This window comes from Urocitellus parryii, chromosome 11 (genome assembly GCF_045843805.1).
Source record: "Urocitellus parryii isolate mUroPar1 chromosome 11, mUroPar1.hap1, whole genome shotgun sequence".
NCBI classification, from domain to species: domain Eukaryota; kingdom Metazoa; phylum Chordata; class Mammalia; order Rodentia; family Sciuridae; genus Urocitellus; species Urocitellus parryii.
In genome coordinates, this window is record NC_135541.1 from 15203607 (window position 1) to 15221255 (window position 17649).

A 17649-nucleotide genomic window follows, 5' to 3' on the forward strand; every position below is an offset into this window, starting at 1 on the left:
AGGGAGAGGAAGGGGCTGGGGGCCCCAGTGTCCCCTTTAAGGGCACATGTCCTAAGGTTTCCATCACCTCCCACAGGCTTGCAACCACGCCTTTAACACATGGTCTTTGGGGAGACATTTCAAACCCAAACTATTTTCCAACAAAACCTCAACAATGTTTTGCCCCCAGATACCCACACGTGGGAGAGGGGTGAGAAAGGAAGCCCGTCCGATAAGATGCAAGGATTTATTAAGGAATAAATTGATGGGCAGGACGTGGGAGGCCACAGCAGCACAGTGTACTGCAACACAGCCCAGAACACCACCTAAACGGGAGACTCCCTGGGTCGGAACGCAGAAAGGCAGGCCCTCCTCGTGGCCTGGCTGGTTTCTCCCCAGTGGATTCTGGGCCCAGAACTGAGGGTTTTGGCCCACCTAGCAGGGCACATTGGAAACCCAGGACACCCGGATGTACAGCTGATTTTCTTAGAGTTGTGCAGTTTTCTGTTTTTTGTTTTTTTTTTTTTTTCCTGAACTCCAGAGCTGCACATGACAGACTAGAAGCTAAGCCGAGGGCTTCTAAAAGGCAGAGGAACGTCTCCTGTAATCTCACAATATTATATTTTCATTAGGGAAAAGGACATGTCCAAAACACAACACATTTTAGTGATCTAGTGCTGGGGGCGAAAGGGAATTGATGCAAACAGGATCTTTTGGGGATGATGGAATTGTTCTAAATAGTGTGGATTATTGATTAGGATCTCGTATCCAGAATATATGAAGAATTCTTACAACTCAAAAAGATAACCCAATTAAAAAATGGGCAAAGAATCTGAATGGACATTTCTTCAGAGAAGACACACAAATGACTCATAAAACATCTGTTCATTTTCCATGGCTATAACAAAATACTCGAGGTTGGATATTTGGTAAAGAAGAGATTCGCTTAGCACTCGGCTTTGGAGGTTCAGAGCCCAGCACTGTCCTCAGTTTGGCTCAGGTGAGGATCTTCTGGCAGATGGCGTCACAGTAGCAGGTGTGTTTGAAGCAGAGCCATCGCCTAGCAAGACAGGAAGCCAGACAGAGGGAGGGGCCAGTCCTGCTCTTTTCCAATAACTTTATTTTAAGAACTAATGAAGGTGCCAAGAGAACATGAAATTAATTCAATTCCTTCCAAGGGCAGTGGCTCCAATGACCTAGTGACCTGTATTAGGTATTATCTCTTAATGGTTCCTCCATCGACCAATATCGCCAAACTGGGGACCAAGCCTCCAACCCAGGGACACACTGGAAGCATATGCAAACCATGTCATGCACAAAGAAAAAAATGTTACCATTTTTAATCATTAGGGGAATGTGAACTAAACCCATGATGAGATCCTTCACCCCACTAGTATGGCTGGACGTGAGAAGGTGGTCACAGTGTGTTGACAAAGGTGTGGAGAAATGACAACTCGCACTGCTGTTGGCAAAAGTGACACAGAGCCATTTTGGAGAACAGCTTGGGAGAGCTTCATATCTACCCAGCACGTCCATTCTGGGACTTACACCCGGACGATTGAAACATGTCCCCATGTCACAAACATGGATGCTCCTAGCAGGATACTGAGCAAGACGGCCCAGTAATGGAAACAACCAAGGTCCATCTGATGAATGGATAAATGCAGGTGCAATAGCTGCAGGTGAACACTAGTGAATCATGAAGAGGTGTGGTGTTCACACGGCTGCAGCCTGCAGGATCCCGGAAATGCCACGTGCTGCATGAGTTCACTTATTAAAGTGTCAACAGGCAAATCTCCCGAGGCCATGGGTTAATGATTGCTGGGAGCTGGAGGAGATGGGGAAAGCCTGCTACTGGGTACCGGGTTTTATTTTTTGGAGATAAAAATGTTCTGGAATTAGATGATTGTGGAGGCTGCACATTGTGTGAATATACTAAAAATGGCTGGATCGTTCAATTTAAAAATACAAACTTTCCGATTCCTGAATTATAACAAAAGTATGGCAAGGGGACAATTTGCCTTGTTAAAATTTTGAACAATTAGTATATTGACAGGTTGAGTGGCAGTTAGTAATGTGGTTTCCTTCCTTGTATTTGAATTAAAAAGTTTGATTCAGATATCATCTAAAATATATTTTTTAAGAAATAAATGAATTGTGCTGATGGAGGTTCAACTACATAAATTTATTAAAAGTCATTTAACTTTTCATCTAAAATTTAGGGTGATTTGTGAATTCTGAAGTTTGTAATAACCTCAATACATTAAAAAAAAACCTTTAAAACAATACTTAAGGAACTCACTGGATGGCTTAACAGCAGACGTCAGGGTTAGTGCTTGAAGAATGGTCAATAGAAACCATTCCAACTAAAGCCAAGAGAATAAAAAGAATTCGAAATGCTGGGTGCAGTGGCAACACCTGTAATCCCAGAGACTCAGGAGGCTGAGGCAGGAGGATCACAAGTTTGAGGACAGCCTCAGCAACTGATTGAGGCCCTAAGCAACTTAGTGAGGCCCTATCTCTAAATAAAATATAAATAAAGTTATGGGGATGTGGCTCAGTGGTTAAGTGCACCTGGATTCAATCCCCAGTACAAAAAAAGAAAAGAAACTAAAAACAAAGAAAGCCAGAGCAGAGCCTGAGAGACACATGGGACCCAGTCTAAAAACACACACATGGAAGCCCCAGAAGGCAGAGGAGTGGCAAGAAGCCATATTTAATGAAATAATGGCTGAGAATTTTCCCAAACTGATGAAAGACACCAACCCACAAATCTTAGCACACTCCACATGGAGTCAAAACAAAAAAGACACTTAAAAAAACCAAACTGTTGAAAACCCTCAAGACAGCCGGGGGAAGTGGAGTTATGTGTAAACTTTGAAGGAGCCGCAATAAAACCAGGGCCTGACTTCCCAGTGGGGACCGTGGAAACAGAAGACAGTGGGATAAAGCGCTAAAGGGCTAAAAGTCCCCCTGCTAACCTAAGATTCCCAACTCAGGGGAGTGACTCTCAGCCATGAGGGCAAAATAAATCCTTTTTAGACAAAAGCTGAAGAGAATTTGGCACCAACACACTGTGGTACCAAAAATATTAAAGGAAGTACTTCCAGACAGAAGATAAATGCCCCAGATAGAAACGTGGAACCCAAGTAAGGACAAAAGTAGCAGGTAGGGGCTGGGCTGTGGCTCGGGGTGGAGTGCTCGCCCCTGGGTTGGATCCTCAGCACCACATATAAATAAATAAAATAAAGGTCCATTGACAAAACACAAAACCAAAAAAAGTAACAGGTGAATATGGAGACGGATATAAAAGAATGCTCTCTAAACAACAGTCATAATAATGTGCTGATGACATACGCTCATCTGTTGTATGAAATACGTCTCGCTGGTGGAAGGAAGTGGAATTATGCACAACTTGTAGATGTTTACATGGGAAAGTGGCGAAAGTACTAATTTAACAAAAGTAGACTAAGTCTTGGGTAAATAGTGTATAGTACAAATGAGGTTATTTTAAAAGTCCAAGATTCGTGGAGGACATGAAAATTTTAAGAAGTTCAATTTCAAGAAAGAGGGACAAGAGGACTAAAGGAACTAGGAGGAGAGCAAACTGGAAAGAAGCAAAAAGCTGTAAAGTCAACATCCTTAGTGATTCCATGAAGTGTCAACCAGGGCCACAAGCCAACCCCGGGAGCCTCCCCACCCCATAAAGAAAGCAGGGCCCAGTACTGTATGTGCCACATGCAAGACCCTGGCACATGGGACGTGTATTCAGCTCAAGAATGCACATTATTTTCAAATGCACATGGACCTTTTAGCAAATGGACCACCTGGTGACTTCTAATGCCAGCTTCAGCAAATTTCGAAGGAAGGAAATCATAGGACGTATGTTCACTTATCGTGGTAGAATTAAACTAGAAACCAATACGTGAAAGACAGCAAGAAAATCCCCAGGATAAGGAGACAGGCACTTTCCCCATCCTGGAATTAATTCTTTTTTAATTTGACAAACATAGGTGCTTATTATGTAGCAGTAACTCTTCCAAGCATTTTATATGTATCATCGACTCAGTCTCCTTAACAATCAATCCTATTAGATGGAGACTGTCATTCCCATTTTGTGGTTGAGGAAACAGGCACCTGGAGGTGGAATTTGCTTAAGGTCATTAGGGAAGGTAGCAATATCCGGGTGGTGCTCTGCAGTCTTGAGATGGGGGCCTGCTTTTCTCATTAGTCATCTTGGCTCCCACCTCTGACAGCCAATGTAACTAGGCTGCCAGGTGAGCAGAGATCTAGCAGGAGCGCACGTCTTGCCTTTGCTCTCTGGGGCGAGTCTCCTGCAAACGAGCAGAAGGCAGAGGCCCCAGGCCCAGACAAGCCCTGCAGCCCCCAAGACCACCACCTTCTGCTGAACCCCCCTGGCTCGCTTTCACGCCGTCAGACGGGTGCCGTTTTAAAACGACCAGCAGGGGGCGCAGGCTCTCCTCCTTAAGGCGCCACTTCTGCAAACAGGGCTGGGCTAGCTGCAGGACCTCGGCAGTTTGCGGAGCTGTCAGCTCCCATCAGCAGCGTCGCCGGCTTCCTTCCTCTTTATCAGATCTGTCAGGGCTGCTGTGTGTTGTGAAGGCACCTCCGGCCTCCTTCCCTCCTTCCTGTGTCGAACGGACGCTCGTCGGCGCTGCCACTCCTCGACACCTCCGCTGGGCGGGACGCCGATCGCACCCTGGGGGGAGGGCTGCGCCCCGCTCTGAGGTCGGGTCGCCCGCGGGCTTTGGCTGCCGCAGCCCCGGACCCTTCGCGCTTCTGCACACCCCGCGCTTGCGGCCTGCGGCGCACAGCTGGAGGAAGCGCTTCGCTGGCAGAACTCCCAGGTCTGGGTGGCAGCTGGGTCGCCGCCAGCCCCAGGGAGGCCGCGGCGGCTGAGTTCCGAGGGGCTCCTCGCGCGCCTCCCCTAGCGCTCCCGGAGGCCCCGAGCGCCCGTCCCACACAGGTGGAAAGTGCACCCGCAGAGCAGGTGACTCCAGATAGCCAGCAGTGTCCCCCGGAAAGAAGGCAGACAGGGGCCCAAGGGGACAGAGAGGCCCCGCCCCGGGAAGAGGCCACTGCGCAGAGAGAGGATGGCGACCTTGTGCGCCCATTGGGAAGACATCCCTGCCAGTCGCATCCCTAGGAAAGAGATGGCCTTGGGACCTCATTTGGGGGAAAAAAGGGAAAACCGTTGACACATCGCTGATCTCGTGTCATAAAGTAAGAAATGAGTAAACCTCAGTTTCTTCAAGCGTTCCTGGGTCAAATACCAAAAATAAATTATTTTCATTAAATGCCACGTTCCAACTATTGTGCTGAGTTTTTTTTTTAAAGCATATTTCAAGTATTTTAACGTTCTTAAACATCTATTGGAGGAAGGACGATCGTTATCCCTCTTCTTTTTTAATTTAGGAAACTGATGTATCTGGAGGTTAAATAATTTGCCAAGGTCTCACAGCCAGGAATGGGCTGAGGTCGGCTGGCTCTTGAGCTTGCCTTGGGCACTGAGTTCAGTGCTGTCACCTCCCCTGTGTTGGGAGAGGCTCCTGTGGCCACTGGCCTGTAGAGGAGCAGCCTGCAGCTCCCACGTGGACTTTCCTAGCAGGAGTTCAGGAGCCTGCAGGGGTGCAGGAAGGACTGCAGTTTCCATACCACTGCCAAGTGCAGAAGAAGGGGTCCCGTTGGGTTGTGAGGGGACTTTGCCAGGCCAGGGAGAGCAGACTCCCTGTCCCCCTTTTCCCCAAAGCTCAGAGATGGTCTTTCAATTCCCAGTTATCTGCAGAGGTCACTCTAACCCAGCAAAATCCTAATCATGGAAGGGACAGGGGAAGAGAAGCCTGGGGCCCCTTTTACGTCCTTTTTTCTTTGAAAACACTTAACAAAAAAAAAAAAAAAAAAAAAAACTAGTTTCATTTCATTCTCTTAAATAGTTTACAATTTAAAAAAAAAATTGTTCCTAAATTCTACAGATTCTTCAAGAGTTCCGTGGCCCTTACAAGACCCTTGAGGTTGCCTACTGTGTGTTTATTTTTGATCAGGAAATGTACATAAATGTAAATGCAGTGGAGCCCAAGTCCCTGACCCACACTACCGAGTTGATAGTCAATGGTTTTGCTTTTTAATGGAATATTTCTGCAATGTTCTAGAGTCACCTTTCAATTTAATTTTAGCATCATTATCTGATGCTTAGACATTCTGGTGACAGCAAGCTGGATGTACTGCCACATCCTTGTCCCATGAATGAACTAAGGATGGACGGCCTGCTCACGGCTCTGTAGTTGGTTAAGTGCAGAGTGGGGGCTCCTAGGATATGTTCTCAGGAAAGGCAACCTATTGGCACAAATGTGACGGCCATCCAGTGAGGACAGAGTTGCCACTGGAACCACATCTGTATCTTTGTCCTCTCTTGTTGGCTTTCAGGTGGTTCCCAGACTTCATAAGGATTGGGTTTAACAAATAATCTGTGTGTGCACGCGTGGGGGCACGCGAGTGTGCACATAGGCTCACAGCACGGGAGACAGTTCAGGGCTTGACAGGCGCGAAGCCTGCGCTCCGCCACTGAGCTCCATCCCAGCCACCCAACAATCCTGGTGCCCAGAATCTTGATCTCATGTTTAAAAGTATTTTCCTCTCGGGCTGGGGATGTGGCTCAAGAGGTAGCGCGCTTGCCTGGCATGCACGGGCGCTGGGTTCGATTCTCAGCACCACATACCAACAAAATAAAAGATGTTGTGTCCACTGAAAACTGAAAAATAAATATTAAAAAAATTTTAAAAAAAGTATTTTCGTCTCATGTTAAAACACACACAATAACTACCTGGGATGCTCCAGGTTTTAAAGGTAACACTGTTGTCGCACGCATCCTGGGTGCCAGGCCCCGGCAAGCTGTGCCTCCAGAGGCACGTGACCTCTGCTTTCCAGGAGCTCCGAGGATCACATAGGGGAAGAGACATAAACACAAATAACCAGGCAAATAAAAGCAGAGGGTGAGACAGAGTCCCAGGAGAGGCGAAATGCTCCTCCTTCATTCACCCACAAACAGCTGTGGACAGATCTTGGCGGATTCATAGAGGAAACTTTTTGTTGGAAAATCAGGACACCAAGGAGCCTTTTTATTCTGTACATATTTTTTACTGTTGAAAGGATTATCAAAGTCATTCTGCTCTTTGGAGAAGTTCTGGAAAGTACAGAACAAAATAAAAGAGATGAAGCATATTTCTCCCCAATTCACCTCTCAGAGGTAACCAATTCATTTGGAGTACGTTTTCCAGTCTTATTGGTTACAGTTTTTTTTTTTTTTAATTTTATAGCTTATTTTCTTACTGGGCATGGTGGCACGCACACCTGTAATCCCAATGGTTTGGGAGGTTGAGGTAGGAAGATCTCAAGTTCAAAGCCGGCCTCAGCCACTTAGCAAAGCCCTAAGTAACTCAGTGAGACCCTGTCTCTAAGTAAAATATAAAAAAGGGCTGGGGATATGGCTCAGTGGTTAAGTGCCTCTGGATTCTACCTCTGGTACCAGGAAAAAAAAACAAACAGAAAACTATAGTTTACTTTCTATCATGAATCTATCTAAAAGATTATAAGCATTTCCCTGAATCATCTGGGACACTTGATTTTGTTTTCTTTCTTAGACAACTCAAAGTTATATTACCTTGAGTTACAACTGTCTGCTTAATGTAATTGTACAATTTAAAGAAAGGCACGGCCAAGAGATATTTAAGAGGACACATCTAGGTCCAGCTGAATGTAAATCATTCTCCAAATACTACATTCTGTCTTTGCAATCACTTTGTCTAAAGGCACACAAAAATTAATTAATTGCTTTTAATATGTGACTATGAAATATCAATCCTAGTGTCTCCAACAAAGAATAAAAAATGTTTCGTAGCATCAAGGTAATTAAAGTCATTTGTTAAGACAGTATCCACTGAGACTTATTAGCACTTATGACTAATCCATTATAAACAGAAGCTAATCTTAAAACACAATTCCAGAAAAGTGCAGTCATGCTAAGAACAGATAAGAAGGTAGAAGCCGGGCAGGTGGCACACACCTGTAATCCCAGCAGCTCAGGAGGCTGAGGCAGGAGGATTGGGAGTTCAAAGCCAGCCTCAGCAACTTAGCAAGGTGCTAAGCAACTCAGTGAGACCCTGTCTCTAAATAAAACACACACACAAAAATGGGCTGGGGATGTGGCTCAGTGGTTAATTGCTACTGGATTCCATCCTTGGTACCAAAAAAAAAAAAAAAAAGTACAAAGACCTCACAGCAAACACCTGCAAAACAACACTGATTTTATACCATAGGTCTATACAAATAAATAAATAGATGAAATCCTGTCTTTTCTTCTTGCATGGATGCTTAGATTTCTTCCACAAATAATGACATGCTTTATTTCATGCACTTCAGTAGAATGAATTCCTTAGAAAAAGACTAGAAAAAATTGATAATCAACTCCAAGGTTTTAGATCTTTTTTTTTTCCTCCTTTTTCTACTTCTATCAATTTCTTGATGTGTTTAACCTAAAGAGGAAAATTTTGTGGGGAAATTGAGCACCCGAGTCTAGAGTGGCTTGGAGAACTCTGACAAATGACGTGTAGCTCCTGCTGTGTTCTGTTCCCATCTCTCCTTGGTTTCAACCTCCCGGGCAAATTACTTCTTTATTGGAGCAGCCTAGAAGTTTTCAGCCTCCTTTTTGGCTCTTACAAACTTGTGGCAGGCAATGGCTCTGACCATGTTTACACCAACCCTCTAGTAGAAAGCTGGTTGCTGAGTTCCTCCGCCTTCCGAACAGTCCGCCTCTCAGCATCCTTGTCTCTTTTCAAGGTCTGACGTGTCAACCTTCTCACTTATTATTATTGTGTTTCGCACTGTGCAATTGAACCCAGAGGTACTTTAGCACTGAGCCACATCCCCAGCCCTTTTTATTTTTTTATTTCGAGATAGGATTTCACTAAGTTGCTTAGGGCCTCTCTAAATTGCTGAGGCTGACCTCAAATTTATGATCCTCCTGCCTCAGCCTCCTGAGTTGCTGGGATTATAGGTGGGCACTCACCCTTTTTCTGTTTAACAGGGAGTTCAACTCTATCTTTGACTCCAAAGTGCTGGGTGAGCTCCTTCCAGTGGGTTTCGTTGAAGGACTGTTCACTCTGAGATCCTTTTTCATTCTTCAATTTATCTTTTCTGGAGCATTTTCTCTTTTTCCCTCTGAATCTTGAGGTTGAGGTTTTCTGTTCAGGATGGTTTTGTATGCAATTGGTGAAATTTCTTCCACAAAGTTAAGGGCATTCCGGAAGGGCACTCTTCAGGGGCATCTGCACCGGCCTGTCTCCATTTCTGGTCTATCTGCTGGGAGACTGGAGATCTCTGCTTCTCTCCTGGACCCGCCCTCTTCATCTTCCTCCAAGTGAAGGCCCGACTTCTCCAGTGGGTCTTCGTCTTCAGAAGTCACCAGTCACTTCCGTGTAGGCCGGGAGGCAGTCCTCTGCACATCTTTGCCTTGGTGGGGAAGTGACCTCCCAGGGTCCCTCTCATGCAGGACTTCCGATGGCCACAGGTTGTTTGCCCGGGGCCTCCAGCCACAGGGAGCCCCAGGATCCGCGCTCTCTCCTGACGCAGGACGTTGGGGCTATTGCTGGCTTCCCCTACACATTTAACCCCAGTGATCATCTTTGTGCCTTTATCACTGGCCGTGTTTCAACATCTGGGCTTCAGAGGAAATCAGCAGAAACATGAATCCAAAGTGTGAACAGGGGCTGGGGTTCAGTGGCAGAGCGCCTGCGTCGCTTGTGTGAGGCCCTGGGTTCAGTCCTCAGCACCACAGAAAAATAAAGATATTGTGTCCATCAACAGCTAAAAAAAAATTTAAAAAAATTTTAAAAGTGAGCATTTGAAATACATGGATAAGTATCACCAAAGTATTTTCCAAAAAAGTTTCCTATGCAATGTTTTTTAAGTGCACAGAAACTTGGATTCATTTATTTATTTTTTTAAGCACTTTGATAAATATTGCCAGTGGCTTGCAGACATATTTCCCAGTATACATACCCCTGGCACCTGGGCACATGCCATCTTTCTGTGCTTTGGCTACGGAAGAGGGGTATCTTTTCTGACTTAAAAAAATGTTATTATTATTGCACTTTCTTGACTCTTAGAGAGGTTGCAGCTTCTCCCTCTCCCAGATGTTTGCTGGCCATTTATAGGTGTATTTGTTTTTAGTGATACTTGATTCGAACCCAGAACCTCACAAGGGCCGAGAGTCTTTGCTCTTCTCCCTGAGTTACATCCCCAATCCCAGCCATTTACATTTGCCTCTTATTGTTTGTACCCTTCGACTTTCAATCCATAGACACCTTTGGCTTTTTTATTGATTGATCTGGGTTCTGTATAAAGTAAGGATTCCAGCCATCTGCTTTTGCTATCTGCTGCAAACATGTGCCCAGTTGTTTGCTCTTGAGTTCTGCTTCTGTGTTTTAATCGCACCGGAATTTTTTATTTTTATGTGGCACAGCTCTGTCAAACATTTCCTCTGTGGTTTCTTCCACAGCTTTGAAGCTTAGAGAGCCCTTGGCCATGTGAAGATCAGTGGGTGAGGGGAGTTCCCAGGTGAAGAATGCCATGGGGACTTGGCCTGGGGGCCAGAGGTGACACTGTATCCAGGAGCATGATAGCTTGGACTTGTGCTGGGGACCCTGTCAGGGACACTGTGTGAGGCTGCACTATGGGGTCATGAGCAGAGGGGGAGGTGCGGAAGAGTCTGAGCCAGGGGATGGAGCTGGGAAGGGCTGGAAAACAGAGGTGGTGGCTTCTCGAGGAAACCTGATCCAGAGGCCATCATGAAACCTGAAATGACTCATTGCAACTTGACAGATCTCCCCAGTCTCCCGAGGGTGCAGCTGGTTGGGGAATGGAGGGTGAGGTTTCTGTTCAGATTCAGCACCAGGAAGGATCCTCCAACCCGCAAATTTCCTTCTTCCTTCTCAGCAAATTGATGCCCACTGCTTGCCGATCACTCCCTGCGGTTGCCAAGGTCGCCCCCTGCTGGGCGTGGCTTTCCCCCCGCTGGGCGTGGCTTTCCCCTGCTGGGCGTGGCTTCCCCTGCTGGGCGTGGCTTCCCTCCCAGCCTGGCTGCCTGGGGCACGTTGCCAACAGACCTCCACTTTTCTGCCCTAATGAAAACGGTAGTTTCAATGAGGGGCACTGCTGGAGAAACCGCGCTTGAACCATCAGTGAAATCTCTGGGAAGGACGTCTTCTGGGTGGCCACGTTTGGGGTGAATAAATAGCTTCCTCCTTTGAGGTCACCTGGCGGAAAGGTATTATGCTTCCTGGTCCTTTTTCATTCTCTTTGACAAGACAGTAGGATTCGTTCTTCAACGATATACTTAAATATTTTAAAACTACCCATAATCCCTGCCTCCCAACACAAACATTCCCCTTTCCTCCGCCTTCCCTGGGCCTGCGGTTTGCAGGGCTGCAAATCATTTGTCCTGACTTTCCTGAGCAAGGCCCCTTCCCCAGAACAGCCCGGTCCTATGCCTCTAGATTTTCTAGGGTGAGAATGAAACGATCACAGTCAAACATTTGAAAGTTGAAACAAACTTTTTTTTTCTATTGAAATATACAATATTTAAATATTAAGACCCAATAATCTGTACTGCCGGAGCACACCCATCAGAAACAGGATGGATTTTGGCAAACTAAGCCCCCACACCAGAAGAGGGGATATTACCAGCACCCCCCCCACCACACACACATAACTTTCCTGCTGCAAAAGTAGCCACCACCAGCAAGACTTCAACATCACGCATTAATTTCGAGTGTTTTTGACCTTTGCATCAATAAAATCCTGACCCGTGTCACTGGGTGTCTGCTGTGTGTGCCCCACACCAGGTCACTCTGCTGAGCAGTAGCTATGACCCTCACTGCCATGGCGTACTCCCTTGGAGGAGGCGCCTATTTTACCCATCCCTGTGAACAAATCACCCCCAACCTGGTGACTTGAATCAACCTTTGTCCTCTCTCAGGTGTCCCTGGGTAAGGAATGCCAGGGGGCTTAGCTGGGCTGCTCTGGCTAAGAGTCGCCCACGAGGTTGCAGTTGAGAAGTCACCCAGGGCTGCGGCCACCTGGTTGGGGCTTGAGGATGTCCATCCCCAAGATGCATGGCCGTGGGCAGGAAGCGGCCCATCTCCATAGGGGTCCCTCTAGAGCGACTGGACATGGCAGCAGGCTTCCCCAGAGTAAGTGACCAAGAGACCATGGCAGAAGTGGCCACATCCTTTATAAGCTGTCCTTGGAAGTCATACCTGGTCACTTCCGTCATCTCCTCTTAGTCACTAAGCCAGCCCCCTTCAGGATGAGAGGGGACTCCACCAGTCCACCAGGAGGGGGGGACCTGGCAGGCCTTTTGGAGGCTGACTGACATTTTTCATCCATTGTTAGAGAATCACGTCCTCCCTTCACGCTGCCCACGTGTAAGTCATTCACTACTGTGGTCGATGGTGACGTGAACGTCTCACGCCCGTGGCTCCCGGTTAGTGTGTGGTTCTGAGAAGTCCGCACACGCCTGGAATTCCTGCATCAGAGGACCTTGACCTGTTTGTGATCAGTGCTGCCCAGAGGACAATGGTCAGTGCTACCCGCAAGGACATGGTAGACCAAGTCACTTCAGCCACTAATGCCACCAGACAAGACATTGTAGGGAACTTGAGAGTGGCCGTCGGTCTTGAGCACAGACTCCATGGGCACAGTCACCGTCTGGGCTGCCCTGCAGGGCACCTGGGAGCGCGGCTGTGGGGGACCTGGAGACTCTTCTCAAGAGGCCCTGAATGTCAGTCCTCTGGACGTTTTGAAACCAAACTGGCCTTAAAGTCACTCTTCGGTCACCTCATGGAAAGGTAGCGAGGAGAGGCGAAGAGAACGGGAATCTGTCAGAAGCAGGGCTTGGGTTCCGTTTTCGCTCAACCTTGAACCTGCTGGCACAGCGAGGACCAGACCGCCAAACTCCAGGCCGTCATGAGGGTTAAAGCGACAGTGGATGAAGCTCTGGGGCCACCTGAGCTCTGTCCTCTCCCGTCTCCTCTCCCGTCTCCTCTCCCGTCTCCTCTTCTTGGTGAACGAGGTTGGCCCGACTGGCACTCACTGGATGGACTGTGTCCCTGGGCTCGGATCTTGGTTTCTCCTGGAGGAAAAGAGAAAAAGTGCAGTTTTGGTTTTCTGTTTTGTTTTGTTTTGCAATGATAACAGTGATGCCTGGTCACCACAGAAAAATTTGGAAACTGTGGGAAAGTACGAAGAAGGAGATAAAGGTTGCCCACAATTTCATGCCCCAGATCTGCCACTGTGAATGTGTGGGTGTGCCCCCTCCAGGGTGTCAGGCCACTTATTTTCAGAATTCTAAGGTGTGGCTCCAGGGTAGTGTGACAACCCTGCCCAGGCCCCCATGGTGTGGGGGATGTGGTGGGCTCTGGCGTCCACCCCATTCCCAGGGGTGATGGGTGCCCCCGAATGGGCCCCACTTCCTGTTGCACAGGTGGGAGGAGATAGGATTTCAGGTCTGGGTCCTCACCATCTGCAGGCGGCAAGACCAAGGGCCTGAGGGACACAGGACTGTTCTTTGTTACTCCCTCCCCCACTTCCTCTGCAAGGTCCTGGCCCTTCCTGTTCTGGCCTCAGTTTCCTCATCTGTTGAGTGAATGTTGGGCCTCCATGTCCAGGTCCAACCCTGTGACAGAGAAAGGGCTTTGCAGCTTGCAGAGGATTATGCGTGTGGATGTCTTCATTTCTCCTAAGAGGAGAAGACAGCAAACCTTCTGCCACTGCAGTGGCCTTGGGACCTGAGCCGTCTCTCTGCCTCCTCAGCTGCCATCTTGGCCAGCCTTTCCTTACCGTAACAAATGCCTTCGACACCAGCTTATAAAGACAGAAGGGTTATTTTGGTTCACAGTTCTGGGGGTTTCAGTCTGATTCATTGACCTCCTTGCTTTTGGACCTGTGATGCAGCAAGTCACAGCAGCAGCCCATGGCAAAGCCAAACTGAAAACAACAACAACGACAAACGTGTTATTTTGTAGCTGGGAAATGGAAAAGAAAGAAGAGACCCGGATCCCACAGTCCTCTCTGAGGGTCAGCTCCCTAGTGACCCGAAACCTCCCACTAGGCCCCTCCTCTTTAGTTTTCACCTCCAATAGTGTCACCAGCTGGGGACCAGGCCTCCAGCACAGGAGCCTCGGGGAGACTTCCCAGATCTAAACTGTAGCACTGCTCTGACGGCCCTTGGGTCAGACAAGGAGCCTGAGAGGCAACCAGGCACCAGAGGCCTGGGAGTCAGTGCAACAGAGTTGTCATGGCACATCACCAGGGGAGGGGACTGCCAGGCTGAACCCCAGCTCTTCACTCACTAGCTGTGTGACCCTGAGCAACTAAAGTGCTCTGTGCCTCGCTCATCCCAAAACCAAAAAGACAGTGATAATGTGGGGGTTCAACTGTATTCAGATTAAATAAGTTAATGTGCATGAAGCCCTTAGGGCAGTGGTTGGCACATAGTAGATGCTACATAAAGATAATAATAATAATAATAAATATTATTATTATTATTATTATTATTATTAGCCTGCATTGCTCTGAGATTGGGCACTACTAAAACTGTAAATGGATTCCCCAAAACAGGCACGTTTGACATGTGACCATTTCTCCTGCCCCACTCAATCTCCCTGGAGCAAGCCATGGTGGAGTCCAGTCAGCCACCTTCCTACCATTCTCTAGAAACACAGAGGGTGGGTTTTCTTTTTGGAACGCATGGGGCAGGTCACCCTTGCTCCTTCATTCCCAGTGTCAGGCGATCAGCTCCTCCTGGGGCCAGCAGCAGAGCCAAGGGCTATTCCTCCATTGTGAGGAGGCAGCATCTTGGTTCACCTAGACCCAGAGGAGACCAGGCTGGGCTTAAAGACCAGACAGCTGACCAGAAAGCCACTTAGCTGTGACTCCTAGGGTCGGTTTGTTTTGGAGGGAAGGCGGTGAGCAGGAATTCTTGGCTTCTGCCACCGGTGGAAGCTCCGGCTGCAGGAGGGAGGCTGCAGGTGGGGACACGGGCAGGTGTGTGCCTAGCCCCGGACCAACGGAGCCAAGAGTCGGGTGGGGAGGGGGGCCAGAGGAGAGGCAGGCGCACGGTGGTCCCTGGTGTGCCTGGGCCCATGTTCCAGGCGAAGCTTCTGTGCACGCCCACACCTTCCCAGGCCACCTCCTGCCTCCCCTGGTGACAGAACCGGCATCTTCCCTGGGCCAAGCTCAGGGGTGATGGGCGGACCTCGGCCTCGCAGGGTCCCGTTTTCTCTCATCCACCTCCAGTTTTCCTTCCCCGCCACCACCCTGGTGACCAGCTGTGACTCCAGGGCCCCACACCACAGGCACCAGCCAAACCGCATCCCCTCCGGGGGCGCAGGGCGGGCTGGGGCTCAGAGTGTCGCCGGCCCCACGCTCACCCTCCCCCTGCTCTGGCTCCTGCCTCCCTCCCTCCCTCCCTCACGCGGGCCTTCCCTAGGGCCCTGCCAGCGGGGACAGAGAGGCGACGTCGTCGGGGACTGCTCCATTTGCTGAGTCCCAGCCAGGCAGCGCGCAGACGATTTACAGGGTCCCGGCGGAGACGGCAATGGCCTTGGCCGCAGCCCTGGGGCGCCCTGCGGGGACCCGTGGCTGGGATGGGCCCTCCCGGGAGAAACGAAATGAAAGTGGTGTGCGCGTGGAAAGGAGCGTGCGTAGGTCTGCTGTGCATGTGCGTGCGACAGCGACCGTGTCTTGTGCCAGGCCAACCTCCCCCCACCCCGCGCCTGCCCCATGGGAGGGTTCAGCAGAGACAAGGAGGTGGCCCCAGGTGCTCCCTGCAGGTGCGTCCTGGGGCGCCCAGCTGAGCCCCCAGTGTGGCTGCGTCTGTCCCCTGCTGCCCGAGGACCCTGATTGCGAAGGCTCCGAGCAAGGGGGCCCCTCCTGCGTGGCCCGAGACCTTTGCCTCTTAGGTTTTGACACCCACCCACCCCCCACCCCCGCCACCGCAGTCACCTTTTCTTCTGGGAGCAGCTCTTCCTGCGCGCGTGCCCGTGTGTGCCAGCGCGCGCCTCGCACCCGCGCCGACCGTTCCCCGCGTCCCCGACGGCTTCCCAGACTTTCCGGAGTCGTCCCCGTTAGCGCCCCAGCGCTGCCCATAAAACACCACTTCGCTCTGTTTTCTTTGCCCCGTTCCTCTCGCGGCCCCTCCGCCCCGCAGCCCGGCTTTCTCCGCTGCGTTTGGCCAGAAACACAAAATAAACACCGCCACCGCGCAGAGGAAATGACCTTGGGGTTCTGGGGGCCTTTTTAATGGGGTCTGAGCGCGGCTGACAGTTCCTCGCTTCCTGTTTTACCATTTCGCTCTGCTTGGGAGCCGGGGTCCCAGGCCGGGGTGTCTGGGGGCCCCTAGCAAAGCCTGGGGGCGGAGAGCAGGGCCCTGCCGCCACCCAGGTCCTCCTGGCCTGGCCCCAGCTTCCCTCTGCCTGGGGACACCCACTGCGTCTCAGCGGTCTGTCTCTGAAACTGTGAACAGTGTAGACACGGGGCTCCCCCTTGTCCCTGTCCTGAAGGGCTCCCCACCTGAGCAGCTCCTTGGGGCCTGGCAAAGGTGGGATGAATGAACCCCGGGACCACGAAGCCCTGCAGAGCAGTTTGTCCCTGAGAGGGTGGTGACCCCAGAAGACCGTCCTCCTCGGTCATCTCAGAAGGAGAAGATCAGATGTGGGAGGTGGCCCCTTCCTCCTCCTGTCTCCTTAGGCAGATGCCATTTACCTTTGAAACTTCACTTTTTCCATCTGGGAAATGGGGCATGGCCTGCTCTGTGAATCCCAGAGCAGTGAAGGTCCAGGCGGAAGCTGGAGGGAAGACCTTGCTCTGTGAAAGGCAAACTTTTGAGCAGAAAAATCAAGCCAGGACGCAAATGAAGGCTTCTGTCCTCCATGTCTCCTGTGAGGTGAAAGGCTGCAAGTCACTCACCAAAGCTCTGGGGTTTCCAGGATCTTGTTGGCTTTATTCACTATTTTGCTTGTTACTAGACTGAACCGAGGGAAATATTTTAATAAATGCATATAGATAAAATAAGATTAACAATAGTCTCCGTTGATTGGGCTCTTGCTCTGTCAAAGGCTCTGGGGATGATAAGTGTGTCCATTTTGTAGACGAGGAAACCGAAGCCCAGAGAGGTCGAATGACCCCCTCAAGCTCACAAAGAAAGGCTGAGATAGGCTGGGCCCAAGGAGGACTGACCCCAGTGGGGAATATTAGTCCCTAAGTGGACGGTGGGTCGAGGCCACACCTGGGCCAGCAAGACAAAGGATTCAGAGTGGCTTCCTCACAAGGGGAGATTCAGCCCAAAGCGTGTTTCTGGGGACAGAAATTATGACATCATGTGGAAGAGTAAGGGGTTTGCCATTGGCACAATCTGGGCTGGCGTTCCAGCTCTGCCACTTGCTGGCTGTGTGTCTTTGGGTGAATCCTTCCACCTCTCTGGGCCTGAATCTGGTTACCTGCAACAGAAATGAGAATTGGTTTCCTTGTGGGCTTTTGTGGATTGACTGTGTTGCAGCCATGTAAACTGTAAAGTGCTGTGAATTTGTTCCTGAA

The 17649-nt window shown here is 49.6% G+C and overlaps 1 pseudogene; it reads right to left on the reverse strand.

Moving 5' to 3' along the window:
- Positions 1 to 8679: 8679 nt before the first annotated feature.
- Positions 8680 to 9498, reverse strand: LOC113184772 (protein FAM204A-like; annotated as a pseudogene).
- Positions 9499 to 17649: the final 8151 nt, after the last annotated feature.